The 14,183-nt window shown below is 36.1% G+C and overlaps 1 protein-coding gene across 1 annotated transcript in view; it reads right to left on the minus strand.

The window, feature by feature from the left end:
* Positions 1 to 14,183, minus strand: part of LOC110372635 (muscle calcium channel subunit alpha-1) — a 75,950-nt gene that overhangs the window by 37,392 nt on the left and 24,375 nt on the right. The window contains exon 2 of the mRNA XM_064041713.1: positions 12,337 to 12,529. The gene's annotated coding sequence lies outside the window, so the exon portion shown is untranslated. The remainder of the gene's footprint in view (positions 1 to 12,336; positions 12,530 to 14,183) is intronic.

The raw sequence follows: 14,183 nt of genomic DNA on the forward strand, positions 1-14,183 counted from the left end.
TTTTGAGTAGTACATATTGATCGAAGTAGAATAGTGACAAGGAATACTTAGAATACTTATAGAATACTTAGAATAGTGACAAGGAATATAAATAAGAACGTTCGAATGAAAGTCACTTTTTTGGTAGGCTCAAACTGTTGGCCAGGCTTACCTAAGTTATGAAAGCCGAGACAGAATAATGCAATTAATGTAAAAATTTGCGCGAGCGACAGTAGCGCGCAAATTTTTTAATTTTGGGACACAAAAAGTAAACAAATTTTAAAAAGCGCTGTAAAGTAACGAGCAGTACTTTTTTGTTTTTGAGGACTCCATAAATAATATTTTTTGCTACATTTGACTTATAAAAGGTAATACAGCGTGGATTTGAGTCATGAAGTTATGAAAGTAACGTAAGTATAATATTGTGCGAGCGAAGCGAGCGCGAAATTTTTTGAGCCTACGACACAATAATAAGTGACTAAGTACATTGTAAAGCCACGAACTTTTTAAATTATTTGTTTGATGTCTCACAAATTAAACTGGGAATTATGTACAAATAAAAAGAAATCGTGATTAGAGCGAGTGCCATTTGTGTTCGTTGATTCGGTACGTCTATAAAAATGATAAACCATCAGAAAGACAACATTGTTATTTAGCCGCGAGCGAGAATTTTTTCACTTAGTTGGAGGATGTTAAAAGTGAAAAATAATCAAAATGATCAATTAAACAAAGCGAAGGCGACTTTTTTAGAAACTTTGCTTGTCAGTATCATGATATAATGCAACTTTCAATTCGGGTGTAATTTCATCGAAATTTCCTGATGGTGGGGCGCCCCTGAGACCGAGGCGCCCGGGTTATTCGCACACTCTGCACCATAGGTTAAGACGGCCCTGTAGATAACTATTATGGTATTATTAGGATTTAAAATCAGGCAGTCGCCTGATTTTGCCGCCCCCTGAATTTGCCGCCCGGGGCATGGGCCCCGGCTTGCCCCCCCCTAGATCCGGGGCTGCCGAGTTGCTAAGTGAGTTAAAACCTTAAATAACTACAGTAACGATCAAAAACTGCATGTTTGGTTACTAACGAGTTTACAAGTCAACCGTACGCTATGATAACAGTAGCCCAATTGGCTAAATCTGCGCGTGAGTCAATAAGTCGTAACACTGAGAATATGTGCACCTGCTGAAATCATTAGCGGTTCAGGATTACTCATTGTGTAGTGATTTGTATGAAACATCTTGTTTAGAGGGAATGGTATTTATTGAATGTCGCGTGGTTGGTTCTGTACTCAACTTCCGATACGCACCAGGTTAGAGGTTTTTAGGATTTCCCGCCCCAAAGAGTGAAACGATATCAAAGGCTTCCCTGTCCTCATGTCTATCACCGGGTTCTCATGAACCATAATAGCTAGACAGCACAAATTTTCACAGATGATGTACGTATTTCTGTTGCTGTTTGAACAACAAATACTAACTAAAATAATTTAATTATACAATGTACGTGATGTTCGGTTCGGAATATGAAGGATCCCGCGCGAGTCCAACTCACACTTGACCGGTTTTCTTATTTGTACACGGAAGACTACAAAACTTCTAAAACGATTTGAAAAATTCTGTCACTTTTGGGAAGCTGCAAAATCCGGATACGAGAAGTTACAACGGAACGCGGGTGAAACCGCAGGAGACAGCTAGTATTTAATATCAACATGTTTTGTACAATCAAGGCCAACTATTTTAGCTTTTCTTTGATATGAAATAAACAAGCATACCTACTTTCCTACAACTATATTCCAGTAATTTGACTAATATAACATTTTCCTGTGTAAAACATCAATAGTAAAGTTTAGTGATGTGACTTGCATTCCGGGAATGCTGAAGAGTTAAATGGTTGTTACATGTAAAATGTAAATTCAATGAATTTTGTTATGAGCTTGAGTTTATTGGAGGTGGCCATGTTTTGAGTTTTATTATGAACGGTGATGTAAAGGTCGTTTTTCATTGTATGTTTGTATAATTGTACATTTATTACAAAAAGATCACCTTTTTATTTCAGTGAGGTATTATGAGCAGGTAGGTATGTATGTAATTTTGTTATTATCACCTAATCGAACCGTTTCTTTTTTCTTCTTGCCACTTAGTAGATTTCTAATCGGGTTTGCGTTTTGCACACTGCTAGGAGAGTTTTCAATTAATACTTTTTATTGAAATAATCGTTTGTTTGTACGATCTGTTTTTAATTAGACTGTTATGGAGTAAACAATTTAGACCTTTACAACTAAAGGCATTATTAAAATGACATTACCCTGGCTATGATTCAACAAATCCTACAAAATGCAGTCAATTCGCAAAACCTAGGGACGTCCAGATGGTTTGAAAACTATCAACTATTCCACGAAACGCGTGTCTTATGCCAACAATTTTAATTGAAGAAAATCTCAAGAAATCCGAACTCATGGTGCTCCTACAGTTCCCGGGACCAGATGTTGCATAGTGCTGTCACTTATGTAACCTCGACACCGGGATTTATGAATAACGGGATCGATTGCTCCAGTTTTGACGTTATAAACGAGTTTGATTTTGTTATTGTTTAGTTTTCTCAGATATTTTTCATGTTCTCGGGATTGTTTTTGTGTGAATCATTTTTTGAAATGTTGTGAGTAATATTTTTCAGAAATAACTGCATGCCACGCGAGGATAGAATGCTTACACAAGTTTATAGAGAAATAGCCGCTTACCCGCGTCCCGTGGGAACAACTGAGCGCACCCTGTTAAAATACAGCTTATGTTTCTCAGAAAGAGTATAAGCTTTCTAACAGCGAAAGAATCTTTCAAATCGGTTCAGTAGTTTCCGAGCCTTTATAAAAAAAAAAACAAAAAGAAATCCTCTTTATATTACTATAAGAATAATCGAACGCCCTTTGAAGATGTGGGAATCTTATGGGTGAAATATAAAGTATTTGTATGATATATGTGAACCGTGACGAACAGAGTAGGTACACTAGTAATCAATTACTGTCTCCACCCACAGTTTTTAGGTAATCTATTGGTTTCTTTTAATAGAGTGTGACTCGCAACTATCTTTAACATGACATTTCAATGTCAAGCCGTTGATTAAAAGTTTTGCTTGCTTTACATTAATTATGACGCTGACATATTTACTAATTCTGACATGTTTTCGTGGCACGACAGGAAAAAATAGGTCATTCCAACACGTCGGTTTTAACTTCAGTAATTAACGGGGAAATAAATAAAAATACACGACAGTATTCATAAAGTGATGAAGAGTCTGTCATCGGTTTACAAATGACCTTAAAAATCAAAATTAAACGGGAATTTCTTGTGAAATATTCACACATCAGCGCGATCTAATTCCCGTTTTCCGGGATGTTTGCACATCACCAGAGGTCAGTGTCTCATTAGTTATATTTAATGGTACGAGCGCCCTTCACTGGGAAATTTATTTATTTTTAATATTTGATCGAGTTTCTTGCTGAACGAAATATGTCTGTAGTGTTTACTACATTTTGCTAATAGTAGTGTAACATGTGTTATAGGCATAAATTGAGCTCCTCTATTAACGTGTCTATAAATTAGGTTAGTATAGCGTATACATAATATCTACCTGGCAAATACCTTCATCGAATAACTAATCTAAGGTTACCGCAGCGCTGGTACATAAAGATCTTAAGAAGGAACATGAAGGGTTTTAGCCAGTAAGAGTCTGACACTCCCTCATGCTGCACCCACGGACGGGAGTCATTTGATAATTTCTCATAAAAAAGGATAACAATGTACTACCTTTTTCCTTGGCATCATCCTACTCTATATAAAAGTACGTCACGACGAGTAGTCCTGGCTTACGCAACACCTAACATTACCCAGTCAGAGTTGGGTAGACCTAGGTGAGCATGGGTAAACCCCGAATTAAAATTTATTTTACTCATTATTCGGACTTTACCCAAGAAGCTTCCCAACTATGTTGGGGTCGGCTTCCAGTCTAACTGGATTTAGCTGAGTACCAGTGCTTTACAAGGAGTGACTGCCTATCTGACCTCCTCAACACACGTTACTGCAGTAATTTTAATTAAACATGACGTGAAGAATATAATTTACAACCACCACTAATTCTGTATAATAAATGGTAGTATTGTAGATTTATCAAACAATAAAATTTCTCAAATCTCGTAAAACTTTGAAGATTTATCTGGTTTTTGGCTCACGACAAGCTCTGCAGTCTCAATTCAGAGGAGATTGCAATAAAAACATTTTTACTCAGTCATTAACACAATGTTTACTAAAATAAACGTTCATTCAGAAATATGCTGTTGTATTGTTTCTTTGAGTCATTTGCGAATTATTTCAGAATTCAGGGAACGCGTTTCCGAAGTGAATCAGATGTGGTTTGTGTGTAAGGTATAAGCGGTAGCGGGTTTAACATTATATGTAGAATTTGATTCGTTTTGTGTGTTTGTGAATTTAGGAATAATGGAGAAGAATTAGCGGTTATTATCTAAACACCAAAATCTCTCATAACCTATTTCCGTCGTGGAATTAGCAGATAAAAAAATGGATTTTACAGAATTACAGCTTTTGTTTTTGAGATTGTATTGTTCAGACCTTTTTTTAATATTGGCCGTGTTCATAGAATTTTACTACTATGTTAACCAATACATAATCGTATGTAGCTAATTATGGTAAAAAATATTCTCGAAATGAACATTTTGGCTGTGTCGCTACCATATTTTGCATAGTCAATTTTCCTCGCCTGCTGTCGCTTATAGCTTACACCACCCTCACATAATCCACACATGCAGCTCGTTCTAAATACTTGAAACGTTCCACATATCCAGTAACCAGAGAAGCACCGGGTGGAAGCTCTCCTGTCATACTTATACATACTTATCGACTAAAATGGAATGTTTCGCAATGGTATTATGTTAAACATGTCATAAGTTGAATTGAGAGTGAGTTGTTTTTTTCTATATGGAAAAATATTAAATTATTACAATTCTCAAATTGCTAGCTTTCCGACTGGAAAGGTACATTTAGTCAGAAGACTGCAAAAAACAGCATACCTGTAACTTGCGAAGGAAAATATACATTTATACTGTCAATGATGATATAGAGTATTGTGTTGAAGGTATTTGCAAACTCAAAATGCTAACATGAAAAGAATGTTGATATTTCGGTAAGACAGTTTACACATAGATGGGTTCTTGTTTTTTAACATAGCAAGACATTTAAACACGATACGTCTTCAAAACTCAAAAAAATCATTTTTGATAATGTTCAAATCGCGTCCGCCCCTAACTTGTGACCCTAAAAATACCAACACATTCGTCTCACATACAAAATGTTAAGCTTTATTCCGCGTGTCACTCCCTACGTTCGTAATTTATTTGCTAGAATGTAACTAAAAATAAATATAGTAAAACGAAATTACAGTAGAAGTCATAGTTCATATTTTAATGAGTGTTTGGGGAGAGTGACCCTTGCCGACCTTGATGGTTGATTAATTTTGTTATGATGTAGGTTATTGTTTTATGTAATTCGTAGCGGTACGAAAACAATTTAAACACTTGTATATAATTATGATTAATCAATTTCCTAGTGTATACGTTTTACAAGAAAATATCTCGAGCTTTCTCGCAATAAATGTTGCTTTTTCTAGCTATATTTTCTAAATTGAACGTAACTCCAACCTCCTAGGTGGCACAGTCAAGCAAAATAAGGAATCTCCACAATGTGTGTGTTTATTATTTGCCAATAAACTGCCTCCAAGTAAAAATTGAACTGTTCAAATCGGAGGATCTGGTAAACGACGGAGTGAAGTATTATAAAAAAAATAAATACATACTAACTTTTAATAGACTTCTCAAAAGGTTTTATGAATCTTTGACACACAACCAGCACAACAATAATTTTAATTATTACTCGCTCCCGCTACCGCCTATGACTTACACCGCGTCGCATACCTCAGCGCATGTTTGAGGATCGCCGCGCTCCGCCGGTCGTGTCGCACGCTACATTCAATTTCACTCGCCCAACTATTCTATATTATAGTTTACTAACAACTAGTTTACTTACAACTAGTTCCTATAAATGAGAAACAATTCCTTCAGATTACGAAACATTAAAAAAATATTCTTGTTACTTAACTTTGAAAACTGACATTGTTAATCATGTACTTTTCAGTTGTATAAGTCCAGTACCGTTTAACAACGTGAGCTATTCTTATTTGCAAGTAAACTATCACCAAATAAAAAATACCTAGTTTCCATACTCGCTCCCGCTACCACCTATGACTAACACCGCGTCGCATACCTCAGCACATGTTTGGGGATCGCCGCGCTCCGCCGGTCGTGTCGCACGCTACATTCAATTTCACTCGCCCAACTATTCTCACTAATATTCGCATACATTTCACTTTAATAAAGGCTTGTTCCTGAACTAGAAACTATACGTTTTGAGAACGGACGGTAGTTGAAAAAAACGTCATAGAATTTAGGTTCGTTTTGAATGATAGCTGCCGAGTGCCGACCGCACATGCAGCGACTGCACTAAATCGGCTGCAACTGCTGCCGCTTCAAACCAAAATGGTTTCATGTAGATACATACAAACCAGTAGTGTAGTTGCGGCCGATTTCATGCAGTCCCGGCACGTGCGAACAGCAGCTGCAGTTAGCAGTTAGAATTCAAAACGTAGATATATTAAGTAGGTAACTGTCTGTAAGTGAAACCAATGGTTGCTTGTTTACGAGTATTGGACGAAGTCGGACTAAAATAAAATGGATCATTACAGAAGCAACAATCAGTGTGGAAATGTGCCTATAATAGTGCGCTTATTACATCGGAGGAGACTTAAAAGTTTGGGTCTCGTCCGATAATAATTGGCCTGATAGTTAGCCAATAGTTTATTCTGCAAAGTGCGGTGGCATCAGAGTGTTTTCAATGACCAGTTGATAGTCCCACAAACTGCAAACTTTTAATCAGCCGATAGTTTCACTGGGCATAAATCAGTATAGAAATGAATGGAAAGTGGAAAGGTACTGTAAAATCGATCAGAGGTGCAAAATTGATTTAAAAAATTCCAATGTATTTTTTATCTTTACAGTTACACAATTCTATTCGAATGAGTATAGAAACTCAATAGCAAGGGAGATATAAAACCTAATAAGAACAAGATCCGTATAAAAACGTAATAAAAGGTATCTCTTGTTACCGGAGCCGTAACGAGTCGGTTTAGAAATAATAAGCTCTTCGGGACACACGATTTTGACATCATATATCCTACGCACATCCCTGAGGGTTGCTTGCAATAATACAAATATTGACATACTAGCAGTTTTCCCGCGGTTTCACCCGCGTCCCGTGGGAGCTACTGCCCGCACAGGGATAAAATATAGCCTATGTTACTCGCACATAATATAGCTTTCTAATGGTGAAAGAATATTTAAAATCGGTCCAGTAGTTTTTGAGTTTATCCATTACAACCAAACAAACAAAGTTTTCCTCTTTATAATATTAGTATAGATTTACCCACCTTCCTAAACAAATGAATTAATTGGTCCATAGGTATGAATATTATGAACGAGGAAGTAACATTGAACATAAAAATTCACAGTAAACCAGTTATTTTTTAAAGGAAACTGACGTTTATGTTGTTGTGTTGGACTTAAATTGCCGAGCTTTCAGAGTATGGTTAAAGTTAAATAGGTACCTACTTTTTCGCAATGAAATATTTTTAAGAGGAAATTCATAACATTTTCATCACTCTACTACTTCCTAGGGCACCTGACAGTTGCGTTAAATCAAATTGCTAATCGATAAGCTTTAAAAGCTGCAAAACGATAAATTATACTTAAAACAACTTCCTTCAAATTCACAAAGTATTATATACTAATAACCATAAAGTAATTGGCAGAATATAAAATACCGCAGCCTAAAAGCAAGCGTAAACTTTCTTGACAGTTCAAACGTCACTTTGGGCGGGAAACGCCATCTTGTCACAAGATATTTCGTCGTAATTTTCTCAGGGCGCTAATTTATTTATTCCACAACCAATTTCTAAAGCTTGTTGCTTTAATAAAATTGTATTATATTTGACAAGTATTTAATTAACATGTATGTAATTAAGTAAAGAGTTTTATGTTCGCGCCACGCGAGCTCGTGGTTCGGTATGAAAGCGAACGATAATTACAAGCGAATGAAAAACACCCTTTATGTTTTCAATAAACAACGGTTTTACGAAGGCTTTTAATTTAAAAAGGGACTCTTTTATTGGTTATTTATGATCGATAAGTAAATAAAAAGTCAATTTGCTTCAATCTCAATTTGTAAAAGGGTTTTTAAGAGCGAATTTTGTAACTTTATTTTGGGCGTTGTTTACTGATCAATTTCCTTAGTTATAACGTAACAATATAAATATAGTCCGGTGGGTTGTAGCGTGTATTAATATTATACACTTTGGGCAGGTTCGAAGGTCTTGTATGTTCTTTTAATAGACGGTATATATTGCGCCTAAACTTTATGGAAAAATTGCCGATCGTTTATGGCAAATGGGTAAGGTGGCCAAGGTTTAGGACCTAATATTATAGGACTAATATTAAACGGTAATTGCAGGACACAATATGCAATACTGTCTTAAATATCATCCTCCTCCGCGCCTTTTTCCCAACTATGTTGGGGTCGGCTTCCAGTCTTACCGGATTCAGCTGAGTAGGTACCAGTGTTTTACAAGGATCTACTGCCTATCTGAACTCCTCAACCCAGTTAAATTGCATAGGTACATGTGAAAATGATTTTATAAAACCGCCATCGTGGAAGATGCTCTGGCACGTTATAGGTACATTTTAAATCTATTACAAGTAAGTAGGTAGAACACATTACCGTTCCAAGGTTGGCCAGATATTACATCATTAGGAAGCATCAATCTATCTTATCTGAGTTCCACTTTGCTTACCGAGCGGATTTTTGTCGCTGGCAACCCTGAACTTGTCAGCTGTGTGCTAAAATTTTGATAAAATATTCGCTTAATGTGCTTAAGGACTAATCTGGAAGAGATACTATAATTGACAAGCTTTGGCCAGTGGTTTCATCCGCGTTTTTTGTGAACTACTTTGCGAACCATGAAAAAAAGCCTAGCCTCCTTATAAACGGGCTATCTATAACTGAAAGATTTTTTCAAATAGGCTCAGCAGTTTCAGTGAGATAAGGGCGCTCAAACAAACCAACATTTATGAATGTATATAGGTACGAATCGAACAAAATCACATAGGTATAGATACCAGTCTCACAAAAGTTGGACCATCCTAATCCATTGTTTACCCTACAATTTCCTACAGACATTAATGGCTCTTATAAATCACAAAACTAAACAGCCGATGAAAAATCTGCTAACAATGTATTTGACAGCGTTAAGATAAAGTAATTTGCCAGAAGATTAGCCAAGCGTTTTAGCCGATTAGCCGCTAAAGCTCCGTATAGCGTCCCGATCTCAGGCCTGGCACTGAGAGGGACTCGGAGGGAACTTCCAAACAATATAATTGAGAGGTGCCCATGGAGAACTAAATGACTAGCGGAGGTGCCATAACGGAAAATGGTATAAGAAAGTAGCGCGCCAAAATGCAGGTGAGTGGGGGACGAGGAACGTTATTGTTTTCGCCCTTTCACGATCCAGCAATTTTTGTACTACCAAAAATCGTCGACAGATGTATCATGACCTATATGATGTAAGTTTTGGTCATACCCACCGTGCGAATAGGACCTAGACGAAGGCCTGACCTACCTGCATCATGGCATCTCCGCTCATCTTTCATTCCATTACTCCGTGTGCCTCAAACAAACGCTTTGAAGTTTTGCTTTAACGCATCATTGAGCGAACCATTACGGGGCGTTTTGTGGGTAAATGCCGTAATTTTGTACTGCTTTTTTCCTGCCTACGTTTGGCCTATAAAGGCTAAAATTAGCGCGTTTTATAGCCGGTAACGCTAGTCTAAGCGGTGACGAGGGAAATTCGCTATCACTGCGGTAAAACGTGTTGTTTTATGAAAATGTGTTACTACGGAAGAGTGGTGTCGCAATATTTGAAAATTGTTTTTTCCAGCAGTTTCTACCGAGTCCTGTGAGAATTACTTCGGATTCGTACCCGGATAAAATTATCCTAATAATGTATTGTAAAACCAAAGTAAAAACTTATTGTAATGAAATAATAAATTGTAACAGATAGCTGTGTTGCTGGGAAGTTTATTCTTAATTACAGGGGGCGAAAGGGGGCGTTTTTGGGGATGCTTGTTTTCTAAATATTGACGTGAAAAAGTGCTAATGTAATTAGCCTACTTTCAATTAATGATTTTGACTTTGAAAAAGCAGTTGTACAGTACTGTGGTTCAACATAAATTATTAATTGATTTCAATATACCTACACAGCTATTAAAGCCGACAAGTTTATTTCTTTAAAGCACTGATCTGATTTTATGATATTTTCAGTACCGATGATTCACGTGTATGCAGTTTATTACAAGGATTAGCTTCGAGGTATTTATTACCGTATAAATTTTGTTGTTTTATAACCATACATTTTGACTATGAATTGTAGGGATTTGAGTTAATTGTAAGATAAATCATTCCTACATATACTTCTTGCTTGTTTTAATGCTTGGCAAACTAAATGCCTATGTCCAGCAGTGGACTGCGAGAGGCTGATGATGAAAGTAAATGCGATCAAAAACTGTTATTCATAGAATATAAGAAAAGTTGATGTACCTAACTGTAGATATTATAAGTTACATATTTCAAGGATAAATTAATATTATCTATATAATTAACATTTTTAATACGAGCGTTCTTTTATTTTGACTGTTTTAGATCGATAAATATGAAAAGGCATTTTCACTATTAGGTAGAACTATTAGGTGTCAGGTTAGAACTTTCAAAATTTTCCAAGAAATCCAGAGCTTCTGACGGTACGTGACAACCCATAATATAGTTCGTATAGGTCTGTAAGATATAAAAACCTTTGACTTAGCAAAAAAAGCTACAATTTCTTCTAACAATAAGCTAAGTATCCCAATAAGTTTGTGATAATTTCCGAGTGAAATACTACTTGAACTGCCATTGTGTGAAGGTGCTTAAGCCTGGGGAGCGGCTTCGGAACTCTTCAGAAATTGCTTAACACTTCAGCCTAACAAGTGGGGAGGAAACTCTAAATATTTCCACGTGGTAATGTTGGTATTATTTTTTGTTGTGTTTTGAGTTTTTTTTGGCAGCTTCAAATAGAGCTTTTAACATTAAAAAAACGAAGGGTTTCGTTTGTGTGTTTGAACTCGCTCACCTCAAAAATTGCTGGTTCGATTTGAAAACGTTTTAATCAGTGTAAGGTAGCACAGTTGTCAAGGAAAGCTATGGGCTATTTTTATCTAGGTCACACGAAGTAGTTTCCACTAGATTATAAAAGTCTTGCTTATTTGACTTTACATCTTTAACTGTGTACCTAATATTGATTCATTTGAAGATAAAGGGAAAATTCCACAAATTAATAAAATTACCTACCCAAAAAGAGTTTTTGATTGGCCAAAAAGACTAGGTACAATTTAATATTTCACTTAATTTCATAGCTCATACTAGAGTTCACGAAAAACCTTTTAAAACCCGTTTAAAAAAATACTTAATTACTTAATACATTTCGGTGACTATTTAACTAATAACTAACAAGTAAGTATCACAAACCATAAAGCAACAAGGAGTGCGTGCTAACTATCGGTCTGTAATCGTTCAGCAAATGGTTCATACGTCCCCGAACATTAACTAACACAGTTAACATAACTACTTCCTACTAATAGTCATTAATATTCATTTACGACTAGCTTTGTACTGTAGTTTCACTCGTACATACAGAAAATGTATGATATGATATTTTCTATGTTTTTGCGTAAGGAAAAAAAACGGTCAAGTGAGATAGGTAAAATTTGGTGACAGACAGACATACATAGCGGGTTCTATTTTACCTTTTGGTTACCCTGAAAAGCAGGTACATTGTTTTAGCCTTATATTGTCCTTCCTTAACATATTAATATACTATCGTACGTCCTGAGGGAATTACCTATTATTTCAACCAGGGTATATTGAGTTAAAAACGAATACCTGTTATTCGATTTTTGCAATAGCTACTGTCAAGTTTCGTCAAATTCCGATCAGTAGTTTTTGCATAAAGCAATAGCACACATCTTATTATAAATAATCTAAAGTGTTGTGTGATCAATAAGTCATTACGAAAAAGGTTTTGAGACCTTAAGGTCTGAAATAAAAATACATGTTAAAAAAACTTTTACTTGAATAAATATCAGTTTTATCAACTCACCTATTCTTCTGTTTGCTCAGCCGGAGAATCGAACCGAAGCACTGTACTTCCATGCGACGTTTTTTACCACACTACTGAACATTCATCACTGAATTAAGATTTTTGATGATTGATTTTATTTTAAAAATTGTATGAAAACTGCTGAGTTGTGGTAATGTCGCAGATTTTGACGATCTTGGTGTATGTTGGTCCCCTGAAACAAAATAAAAAAATATTTTAATCTAAGTACATAGGTATATGTAAATGTCGGTCCTGCGCCTGATCTCTCTCCGCTGGTGTTGGATTGCCGTCCCATCGCGCCATGAGAGTGAAGGAATAGAGAGTGCACCTGAGTCTACGCAAATGCTAATATGTCCTGCGCAGTTGACTGATTTTGAAGCTGCGAACGACTTGCACGTTTATAGAATGTCAGAAAACTAAAACTACTCGGAGAACCCTAGACTAGGATCCAATACAAGACCTCATGGTCATTATTATTTTTAAAACTTCCTTGAAAACTGACATAATTTTCCATAGTTTTCCGTTATTAAACAGCTTTGTTAATGGTAATAGTATGTCAAAGAAATAATAAGGAAAGGCCTCTCTCATTCACAAAATTTTAAGATGTTTTCCAACAGCCAGGTTTAACTTCCATCGAACCTTAACCTTTCAACGAAAAACAACCACTATAAATTATTTACGACAATCCCCATTAATAATTCAACCAACATCTATTATTAAAGCGAACCATCTTCAGGACATTGGTACTAAATCCTGAACATAGTGGCAAGTCAGTAGTGACGTCATGCTAGTCACTTGAGTGAGTGACATACGAGAGTGTAGGAATGACAACTAACTATTTGATGTAAAGGAACAATGCAATTGGGGCAGAGGGTAAAGACCCGTAAAATGTGTCACGTCATATTTTTAAGATTTGAGGTTTAATTAAGATTGTTTTGATTTGGTTTTGAGAGATAGCTTTTCCCATCATTTACATCTAATATTATGAAGCTGAAGAGCTTGTTTGTCTATTGGTTTTCTCCAGGAACTACTGATTTGATAAAGGAAGGCCCAGGAAGGCTACAACCTATTTATACCAGGATCAGAATACGTAGTTTCCACGGAAAGCGGGTCTAGACGTTAGCTGCACTTAACCTATACTAATATTATAAAGAGAAAAACAATTTTTTATTTGTTTGTACTGTACGTGCTCCCAAGCTGCTAAATCGATTTGAAAAATTCTCTCAGTATCGGATAGCTACACTACATGTTACCATAGACCAGACCAATATGGTCTATGATACTACCACAAGTAGCAAGTTTCCACGAGATGCGGGAAAACCGCTAGTTTTTAATACAAGAATTGGGTAACAAGCTCGTCATTTTTATCGCCCGTATGTAAGGTAAGGGGAGGAGGGTGTCAGTATTTAGTACATTGGTGAGACTCAATGGGCACCATTAGCAGTTGTAGCTAGGTACGTAGGTAGGTAGTTAGGTAGGTGACTAGTCTGATTGATCTGTTGCGTCAGAGGTAGAGGGAGTCTTATTTTTGTTTGGTAGTTTCTTTGATAATTGCTTATGCATTTTACTCGTATTCTGTGTTTATAAGTTTAACACTTTAAATTGTTTCTACCTGTTCCAAAACTAAATGACTGTTATGCAATGGTTATGTGATAGTCACAAAAATTAATATAATCGAGAAATTAGGTACACTTAAAGTACAGTATAGCAATAGTAAGGACAAAGATCTTAATTAAACATAGGTACAGTTCAATTAAGTACATCATCAATTCACATAGGTACTTATCATACGTACAATTTAATCAATAAGCTTGTTATAAAAAAACACCCTATTTCCCTACCATTTA

Source organism: Helicoverpa armigera, chromosome 26, assembly GCF_030705265.1.
Source record: "Helicoverpa armigera isolate CAAS_96S chromosome 26, ASM3070526v1, whole genome shotgun sequence".
NCBI lineage: Eukaryota > Metazoa > Arthropoda > Insecta > Lepidoptera > Noctuidae > Helicoverpa > Helicoverpa armigera.